We start from the raw sequence: 11,709 nt of genomic DNA, 5'->3' as shown, positions 1-11,709 counted from the left end.
GAGAAGTTACCAAGTTTACACATACTTCTGAAATGAAGAAAGGGAAGTTATTCTTCTGAGGGTCTCTAAATTGACAATATCAGTCTTGCTTAACTAATAACAAATCCAAATATAATCTTCTCTGCACATTTCTCTGAAACCAATTGAATTATACAATTTCCATGTTTGGTCATCTGTGTGTGTCTGTACTACTGAAGAATATGAAAAGACATACTTTTTTATTTTGCTAGGTATATTTTATTCAAATGAATTATGTAAGACTGCCCTTCCAGGGATTCCCAAACTGTTTGTGTTCTTTTTCAGCAGACTGAAGTATGTCTTGTTATTTTATATGTGAAATTATTACACTTATTTATCCTCAAAGCACTCATATTAACTCAAAGTTTCATACTTTTGTGTTGCAAAAGGGAATTTCTATTCCAAGATGTGCTGTATGATGTGCATTTAAATGATATATACATTTTAAGCATACTGAGTACACATCTTCCTTCTCAAGAAGGGTCCCAGTGTTACAGGTTAATCTTAAATCATATTTATAATTCTGTTATAGTTGAAATAAGTTTAGTATAGCTTTCTTCTTGATGTTTTATTGTCTTGGGATATATAAATCCTATCATCTGAAGTAATAGAAATTATGTTTTTTCAACTACTGCCTACAAACAAGTTTTCTTTTATAATGTAATAAAAATTTGAGATGATGCTTGTCACTTCTTTCACTGTTATTGGCTTACACATGTTTCAGAACTATCACATTATGGCTTCTAGGCTACTGAGTTGTAAGTAAATCAGAGACACACAGTTTTGTCAGGACCTGTTGCCTAACTCTACTTAAAACTCAGTATTTTTCTTGACTATTTATGGGAATTATCTTGAAAAGTTGTTTTACTGGAAATTATAAATGGCCACTACAAATGTTTTTAGGGGTAAGTGGGTGGCCCAGTCAGCTAAGTATCTGCCTTCAGCTAGGGTCATGATCTCAGGGTCCTGGGATTGAGCCCCATGTGGAACTCCCTGCTCAGTGGGGAGTGGGCTTCTCCCTCTGCCTTACTCCTACTTATCCTCTTTCTCTTGTGCTTTCTCTCTCAAATAAATAAATGAATATTTTTTAAAAAGTTTTCAAATGTCAATATTAAGAAAAAAGGTATTGAATAAAAACAATAGTTTACCCATTGGTAGATGAGAAAAATTCTGAAAATCAAATATTGTACATATTTTGGTAACTAATTATTGAAATGTGAGTTATGTCCTCACTTGATGTTAGTAAGCAATTCTCAGCTAATAATTCCCTGGACTTCCTGATAAATTGGGAATCTTATTTGTCAGAACATGTTTATTACATAGTCAGAAGTGTATGCAGAGGAAGTCTTTAACCATCTAATTTTCTGCATTCTGTACCTATTCCTGCTTATGACAACAATTCCACCCACATTATACCAGTGACCTGAAATCACATTAATGCACAGAACAGTCCAATGAAAATTGACCAGTCTTTCCTCTGTGTACATAGAGATACATATTGAAATGTTTGGAAACTTGCAGTTCTATCTCTGATTAATTATTTGATATGCACGCATGCACTTATTCTAATGTTATTTTATAATATATATATATATATATATATTTAATCTATATGGAATTCAACTGACAAAAAGGATTTTGGTTCAATAGTTAGTATACCATCGAATTCTCAATTGGTTTTCACATGTAGATTGCCTGTTGTTAAATGAATTAAAGCCTAACCTGTAATTAGTACACAATTTTGAGTTTTGCAGTTGTTTAAGATATCCTTTATTAAAGTTACATTAACAGTTACAGCAGGAAAATAAAGACAGTCCTAACAGACTTAAAGGAATGATCACCTATTCATTCACACTGCTTTTCAGTGACATTACAGATATGTTAAGGTAGAGTATATTATGTGCTTAAAATCCATTAAGAATTTGATAAATATTATTAGGAAATAATTTCCTTTGAAGAATAGTTCTAATATAAGGACCACAAGTCAGTTATCCTCTACCAACATTTCTCAGGGGAGTATTTTAATTTGTGATTTGTTTATTCATTTATATTTAAGAGCATCTCTCTAGAGTTCTTGGTGTAAAACAGTAACAGTTTTTGACAAAAACTTAAATGATTCTTGTTTTACAAAGAGCTTAAAAATTCTGTCTGCTTAGTCAAGTTTTTAATTTTCCAAAAATAATTAAAGAAACTACAATGAGAAGGCTAATATCATTGTGGAAAGTTTGCACGTGATTATGCTGCAGCATGCTCCTAAGTATCTGCTTTACCCTCCCTCTGTCATTAGAAGAATGTTTTTTCCTTTACCAAAAAGGTTCATTCTTTTATAATGCAATTTTCCCTTCCTCTCTTTGCAAGTGGAGACTTTTGACTCTTCTCATTCAAAAGCGATAGAAATAAAATATATTCCCTTTTCATTGCTAGTTACATGTTCAGAGACACAGAGGACTAAAGTTGGTTCCCTAATAGTCACTTACATGGTATATTATTAACATCGGTCTTTTGTTAAATATCTACTAGATGTCAGACACTGGGCTGAGTGTTTTACATATATTACCTCATTTTAATCTTCAAACATACATTATTAGGTAAGATTTAGCATTTGAACGTGGCAGATGTGAGAAATCACATCTAAAGTAAATCAGACCGATATTATCATTTTGTTCTATTTTTAAATGGGTCATATTTTATTGAACCAATTTACTAATTATACTTTAGGTACATTTAGCATGCTGTTATTAGCAATACTTTTGAAATTTTTATGGATTTGATATATATGAATTTTATTATTTATACATTGTTTTTCTTTAATGGTATGGTGTTCCCCTACTGCCAATTTGTATAAATACTGCTCAGGGCTCTGTAACTTTAAGGAAAATTTGATAATAATAAATGTGGTATAGTAATGTTCTAGGAGACAGATGTGATAATTGTGCCAGCTTTTTCAATAAATGCTGTGATCTTTGACAAGTGACTTAACCCTCCAGAAGTAATTCCTCTTTTATGGTTTATATTAACATAACATACCACATGATATCAAAAGTCCTTTTACATATATGAAATTCTTAGGCTTATACTTGTATAAAGACATTGGACAATGTTATTATTACAGACACTTATCCTTCAAAACTCTTAATTCTCAATAGGTTCTACATGAAAATATTATGGCAAATATTATGTCTTATACATTTGTGTATAACGGAAAGGTAAGCTGCACAATTGTTCTCCCCGTGGTACATACATACATTCTTGTATATAGTGAACAATGAATGATGGTATTAAGACCATACCTAATCAAATTAAAGGTATCTGTTTGGGACAATAAATGATATTAAAGTACCATGGAGACTGTAGTCATTACATGTGAACACACACACATACACGCACACACAAATGCACATACATGCTATTTACTTTTATACAACTATGCATTCATATTCTCTTTTATTTCCTACATCACAAAGTTGCCAATTGAGAGCACTGAAAATGATCTGATATATACAGGGATATCTATCTATCTATCTATCTATCTATCTATCTATCTATCTATCTATCCATCTATCTATCTATCTGTCTATCTATCTATCTATCTCTCTGTATATCTATCATCTATATAGAGAGAGACAGAGAGAGATAGATAATATATATATCCATTCTATACATATTCTATATTCTATACATATCCATTCTATATATATTATCTCTATATATCCATGATATATATATATATATATATAATATTCTATACATATCCATTCTATATATATTATCTCTATATATCCATGATATATATATATATATAGAGAGAGAGAGAGAGAGAGATAGATGCATAACATATATGTCTCTATATAACATAACCATATATGGATAATATTGAATTGGAATTGGAATGCTAATAAACTCCTAACCTGGGTTGCCCCAGTATTCAGAGCTCTTTTCACTAGAATAATCTTATATTGTTCCTGACATTAGCTCACTTCTTCCAAGTTAGGTAACTTGTCAGGAACAATTATTGGATAGGAATGGACCTTTAAATTTGTATTCCTGAAAGCCACTGGACATATTACATTAACAAATGAAACTATCATATAAAACTGAAAGATGGTAATTCATATATATGAGAACTTTATGAGACTCTTTGTCCAATTGTTGGATGTCTTTCTGTTTAGGAAATAAAATATAGCCAGTACAATAGCAATGCCTGAAATGGAGACTGTTACCATTATATGAAACTCAGAGTCACTATATTTTTAATGAATTACAATATCATACTAATGAATGTTAGATTTTTTTGGTATTTAGTTTAGAAAGCTATTGCTGAGACAAATAATTGTAGGATTTACAAAAACTATGGTTTTTGTCTATCATATTCAATGGTTATAATCCTTAGGAAGTGTAAGTATCTAAAAGATAGGAAATGTCAACCAGAGGATTGTTTTATTTATTTGTTTTTGGCAAACAGTAATGCTGGATAAACCCCAGGCAAGTGGACTTGCAGCAGTCTTGTGATAATAATTATTGAAAATAATTAAATGTTGTAAAAGCATGTGAGGGAGTGATATTTTTTTTCATAATAAGACATACCTTGTTTTATTATACTTTACTTTGTGCTTCACAGATATTGTGGGTTTTTGTTTTTGTTTTGTTCTGTTTTTACAAATTAAGGTTTGTAGCAAGCCTGTGTTGACCAAGTCTATTGGCACCATTTTTCCAACAGCATTTGCTCACTTTGTGTCACATTTTGGTAATTCTTGCAATATGTCAATTTTTTTCATGATTATTATATTTGCTATGGTAATCTTCAATCAGTGAACACAACTCAATGAAAGCTCAGATGATTTAGTATTTTTTTAGCAATAAGCTATATTTTAATTAAAATATGTACATTGTTTTTTCAGACATGCTATTCCACAGTTAATAGACTACAGTATAGTGTAAACTTCTGTATGAACTGGGGAATTTAAAAATTAATTTGACTCACTTTATTGTAGTATTTATTTGCTTTATTGTGGGTGGTCTGGAACCTAACCCACAATATCTCTGAGGTATGCCTGCCATGTTAAAACACAGCAATTGACTTATATAAAAAAATTATATTTTCACTCCATGTATTTTATTAAAAATGCACTTCTAAAATTAATTGGGAGCAAATGTATTCTCATGAATGATTATCAGTTACCTTGTTGCAAAATATCAATGTCATATATGTACCACTTCATAGGGTATGATTGACTAGCAACTCTTTAATTACTAATATGAGCATATCACATATTTCAATCCATTTTACTTTACACCTAAATTAACAATATAAATATGAATTTATTGTTGAAAAACAGATAAATTTAAAATGTCATTTCCATGAACACATGCCATACTTTAATGATTTCATTAGGTGACATCTATTACATTTATGATTTTTATTATAAAAAAACTAGTCATAATTCTTAATCTGAATTTTGAAATAAAAACAGTAATACATAGATGCAAATTCTAGAAGCCAAATTACTATCATCATGATAGTATTCCTTACTTTGACAAACTTTCAAAAATATAACAATTTCAGTTCTAATGTATAACTCCATAGAAAAAAATAAATTAATAGATATATATTCACTATAAACAATCTAAATGATGGTCCCAAATCCCTTACTAAATAACTTTTAAGTAGTATAGATTTCAACATAAATGATAACTTTTCTCAGTGAATTAAGATAATATTCCTTATCCATTCTTTAAAAACTCCATTTGATCAACTTGGTACAATTTTAAATGATTTTGGTACATGTTCTCCTGCCACAGCAAACAGGAAGACAAACCACCTTCACTTCTAATGATGTTATTATCATCAACCAGAAGAGGTTTCAAAAAGTATCTGATTCTATTTCGCATTTATGCCACGAAGGGCTCATTTTGTATTATGCGAAACACATCACTCCTCCCTCCATTTTGCATACATTCTCTAGTTTTCAAAAGGATACTAATAAATCATTTTGTCCAATAGATAGTTTATTTTGGTTTCGGGGTGATTAATTTTGCCACTCACTTTGCCCACCAGGAGGCAGTACTAACTAAAAGAAACTTGCATCTATTTTTTTAAAATAAAACAATAATTAAAAAATAACAATTCAATGCTGCATGTAATATCAAATTAATATTGTTCAGGCTTTTCTTTACATAACTCAATATTTATATACCTGTACACTAACATCTCAACATTGATCTTTTCAACACAAAATATCTTTATTATCTAGACTTTGCAGAGCTAAATATTTCTGAAGTTTTTTTTTTTTTAAATTCCACAGTCTGAAACAGTCGAATGCCATGTTTCAAGAAAAATGAAGTAACATTAACCAAAATGTGTTGATGGCTTCATTTATTTAGCTTAATGAAATCACTTCACTTAGTTGCAATGGTTAGCCTTAGTGAAAGAGTATTTCTTGAAATTGTTATGAACATTATGTATGCTTTTTGGCCAAAGTCCCTTTTTTATCTACCAATGAAAACTATCAGTTTTCCTTTTTACTTTGTCTCCTCAGAGACTATATTTACTTAGGTTTTTAAAATATACATTTCTTCTTTCTTCCTATTTAATGTAATAATATTTAAGTATTTTGTAATTGATTTTTTAATTATAAAGTTAAAAATTTTATATAAAATGAATTGTTACTTTGTGATGTAATACTCAGTGACTTCTATGAGGTGAAATAGACAGATATCTTTGTCTAACTATGATAGATTAATTTGGAGTTTTACCTATTATGTTTAAAGCCAAATAATTTCCCTTTTAAATAATTATAAAATGAATTTTATAGTTTTAATTTGTTATATGGGTAACATTTTTTTCAATTATTTAGATAATTAGATACAAATGTTTTTATTAGAAAATGCATGCCATCCTACTAAAAGTAATGTCATCATTGTTTCTTAAATTCTTGATGCATGGAATCCTTATCCAGGAGACACTGGAAAATACGGGGAAAACTTTGGTCAAATATGCATTGTGATGCTGCAAAATTCTTACGTAATCCTTTAGTAATACTTATCTTTACATCATTAAACATTTTCATTGTATTTGATCAAGGATCTCTATTTCCCCATCACCCACCATTCAAGAAACAGTTATTTAGATTCAGAGCACTAAAATTACAGAACCCACATTCTGAAAACCACTAATTTGTGTGAACACTTTTTTAAAGATATATCACAGGGTTTAGACTCAGCATAGTTAGGATCAGTTATTTACAAAATCCCCAAAAGAAAGTCAGGAATAATAATAAAAAAAAAAACCTCACAGTGTCTCTTCTTTGGAGACATGCAGAAATGCAAGAGACACAGGGAAGCAGCTAGAATAATAGGGGCTTGAGAAACCTACTCAATAAACATTTATAATTGCCACCACCCCTGCCACCACCATCATCATCATTCAGAGAGTGTTTTTCCCCCTTGCTTCTCCTCTGGGGTGCAAGTGAATGTAGAATATAGCAAGTGCAGGGTTCTCTTGTTTACAGCATCTCTGTTGATGTTTCATGGAAGGGTACGTGTTTCTGAACTTGCTTCTAGGGTAAAAGAACTGCAAAAGTATATAGCAGATAGATGCACAGAGAAAAACAATGATTTTTTTTTTCTCTTTAAAATGTGAATGCTTGGTCATTTTGAAAGTCAAACACATTCCGAGAGTTAAAAATAATTACAATACTTTCCAATTGTGTAAATAATAAGTGCAAGCCACGGCTTTGCAAATGGTAAGATATCAGGATTTTTGATGGATAATACACTATATGTTAATTAATTAAATTTAAATTTAAAATAATAATAATGATAAGTGCCAGGCCCTGTGTAAGGTGCTTCACTTGTTTTTTCTTGACTATATATATTTAACATTTATGAGTACTTCTTTATTGTCAGGTCTTCTGCTAATTGCCTTTCACATATTATTTTATATAACCCTCAGAAGAAGAGAGTAAATTTTGCTGTCAATCCATCTATCTAAAAATGACCATCATTACCATTTTGGTATATGTGAATTCAAACATTTTTTACATATGCATATATTTCAGCAAACAACAACAATAACAATCAGTATTCTTTTGGAAGTGTTAATTCATAGGCTTGTTTCTGAAAAGTTTGCAAATGCTTTGTGATGGATACTGTGAGTTGGTTCACTCAACAACCATTTCAAGCACCAATTAGCATGGTTTCTTTTTATAGACTTTGTACAGAATCTAGTAAATTAAAAGCTACATTTCCCAGATTTCCTTGCAGTTTGCCTTCTGGATGTGTTTTAGGTTTTTCCCATCAGATTCATACAAGCGTAGCCTTTTATGAAATTCTTATTGTAAAACAAGCACAGTTTTGGGGAAAGAACTTTTCCTTTCGCAGATGGTGGTGAAGGCAGTGTAGTTCTGAACTCAGCAACTAGGGTGACAGTTTATGTGTTAGTCCTGATAATACCAGAGATAGTGAGCCTTTTGCTATTACAGGTCTGTGATGGGGTTTTAGAAATTGTTTCTAAGAGCTCAATACACAGCCCTTTCCTTCAATCCTGTGAGCTATTTTCTATATCCTTTAATTTATTGGTTTTACTTAAATAGGGCAGAGTCTTTTGTTTGTAACAAAGAGCTTGATCATTGCATTGGTCCATTCTAGGACTACAACAACTAGGGACCTGATATGGATGAAGTAAGTAACCAAGGAAGCAAACCAATCTGCAAGGCTGAGGCCGTCGATGACAACCAGGGGGTGTACGTTGTTATGCTCATATCGCAGAGCAAACATGCATTGTTCAGGCACATGTTAAAACCAGGTGGTCCTATCTAGCTTGCAAGCGTAACAGTAGGGAATTCTTAAGTCAGACATAATTACAGTTCATACAGACACTTATTCAAACTATTCAAACTTTTGTGATGAGCATCGACTGTGTGCCAGACACAGTTCTGGGCATTGGAGAGACAGTAGTGGGCAAAACAGGAGAAATATTCTGCCTTCCTGGATCTCAGGCTGCAGTTCCTAGGAAATCTGCCCATACCACAGGATGGTTGCTATTTTCAAAGAACAGCTAAAATCTCATGAAAAGCACAACTTTTCTTCTCTGCTTGCCTTCTCACCATCCCCTTTCTCTTTTTTACCTCAGCACCCCTCTAAAATTTAGAGTAGGACACCAGTACAACAGGGGATGGAGGCAGGAAGGTAAACAGAACTGATGAATTAGAGTCAACTTGATGAAGGATAAACTCCCTCTCTGAGAAGTTTAACTGCTGTTACATCTAGCATACCCCCAGACCTTTCAGACCTTAGAAGGAACTAATTTCTCATCCACAAAAAACTGTGTTTTTTAATCTTGCCCCAAATCTCTTCCCAGTAATTCAAAATCGTGGGGATTAAATGGTAATTTTCATGATATAATTCTCATGAGTCCTTAAGAGGAAAGAACTGCATGTCATTTTTTTACCCTATTTGGTCATAGTCAACCTATTATTCTCTCAGGGAAATGAAGCAACAATGCTTTCATTTGCATGACTTAGAGCACACAGCTGTTGGGCTTATGGTTTACCTACAGAGGCATCCTTACTTGTCTTGGTTTCTATGTGGTAATCTTTCTGCTTCATTATGTACATTCCTATCCTCTCACAGGTGTGGTAGAACATTATTACCCCAGTATAATTTTTAATAGTGTTTTAAGCTTCTCCTTGAAAAATCTTGATATGGAGAATATTATATATATAATCATATAAATATATAAATAATATGTTAATATAAAATGCTAATAAATAATAGCATCATATATAATTCATATATCATATGATGCATACTGTATTATGTAAATAAGTAATGCAATCATAATATTAGGCGATCATATATGTGATTTATTTTATGTTTGTGTATTTTTGTTGTTGTGTTTGTGTACAGGATTGAAAGGAGAGCTGATATATCTCAATTTCTTACCATGTATCATACATCTATTTATTTCTTCAGCTCATTGTATCTATAAGAAAGCTCTGAGAAGTAAGCATCATTTTATATGTATGGAAAATGAATCTTGAAGACTAAGTAACTCACTGAATATTATACAGCCAATAAATGCTTCATTTAAAATAAACTTACGGCTCTACTTGGGATTGTCAATCTCACAGTTATCCTTATGCATCCTGTTGCATGTGTAATTCAGTGGAATTTTCTAATTTGGGGTAAATCTGCATATGAGAATATGGTCGTTGTTTGCAAATGCATTGTAACCAATATAAACTGCATTGTTGCAAGATGGAAAATTCTGTCCCCTCAAAAACTGAATAAATAGGTTAATTATTTAAATGTCAGTGTCCAAAGGAAAAAATCATGTTTCATAGCCAATAAAAACAGTACACAGGTTGAACAAATTAAATGGGAGACAAACTTAAACCTTTGCCCCCAAATAAAGAATTTAATTGTCCTATGATTAAACAAGTGAAATATTAATTTTATTTACTTCAATATTAATTATAAAATTAAATTAAATTAAATTAAAACATTAAATTACCTCTTACGAGGACTCTAAGGCAATAATCACTTGGTTCGATCAGTGAAGGGAACATGATAAATATGTGCTGAAAACGCATAAGTTTTACTTGAAATTGTTTTTGTTTGTTTGTTCTTTGTGAGTTTGTTGTTGTTATCGTTGTTGAATGGGAAGTAACTTCATTCTCTTCTCTTCTGCCCAGTTAAAATAGAGTCAAATCGTAATGCCGTGTGATTAGGTCAAAGTACCTAGGTGGAAACATAGTTACATTCACTAGCCATGTAACTGTAGGCAAACTAGCTTATTAGTTCGAGCCTTATTTTTCTCTTCCTTAAATGAGGGACAATCAAGAGCACTCATCTAATTGTGCTGATGTGAGGATTAACTATGATTGTATATGGAAGTGTTTGGAACAGTTTCAGCACATAGTTAATACCTTATAACTGTTAGCTTAAATACTATTATACATTTCTGAGTGATTTGACATATGAAGTAAGATTTGGGGAATTGTTCAATACCTATATTATGGATTATCTTGGATAGGAGTAGAAAATATCTGTAATAAGGAAAATGATTCTTTCAACATTCATTAAATTCACAGCAGTAAACTTAATCATCTATTTTTTCTAAATATTGGATTTAATTTTGATGAAACATATTTTTTTTTTCAACAACTTAAGTCATTAGTTTTATCTATACTGTGAGTTTATCCATAGGATTTGTGTTCCATGACCCTTGTTAATCAGGAGATGAATGTACAGTATTATTTATTCAAATTGAAAAAAAAGTATAAATCATTTATTTTTTCATTTTCTGTATAAATTTTCTCATTTATAATTTGGGTATTTTTTTATAAGTTTTTCTTTGAGAGTCAAATAAGATAATGAATGTAATAATAAATGAAAAGTATTTAACACATTACCTTTGAATCTCATAGGCATTCAATTAATGTTGATTAGTCTTAATCAAATTGAAGTTTATGAATATATATAAATATCTGTATATGTACACATATAGATTTCATATTATATATAGTATTAAATATATATTATTTGCAATAATTTCAAAATTATTTAAAGAATATTTTAAATATATATACTTATATTTAAAATAAATTTGAATATATATCTATATACACACATATATATACACACACATATATACACACACACACACATATATATATATATATATATATA

General features: G+C 30.7%; 1 protein-coding gene across 3 annotated transcripts in view; it reads left to right on the top strand.

Moving 5' to 3' along the window:
• The window catches only part of FSTL5 (follistatin like 5), a 687,740-nt gene that overhangs the window by 76,077 nt on the left and 599,954 nt on the right, over positions 1-11,709 (top strand). The window lies entirely within an intron of this gene.

The sequence above is a fragment of the Ursus maritimus genome, unplaced genomic scaffold, assembly GCF_017311325.1.
Source record: "Ursus maritimus isolate PB19 unplaced genomic scaffold, ASM1731132v1 scaffold_11, whole genome shotgun sequence".
NCBI lineage: Eukaryota > Metazoa > Chordata > Mammalia > Carnivora > Ursidae > Ursus > Ursus maritimus.
The sequence above is the reverse complement of the archived record's forward strand: the minus strand, read 5'-3'. Positions and strand labels throughout refer to the sequence as shown.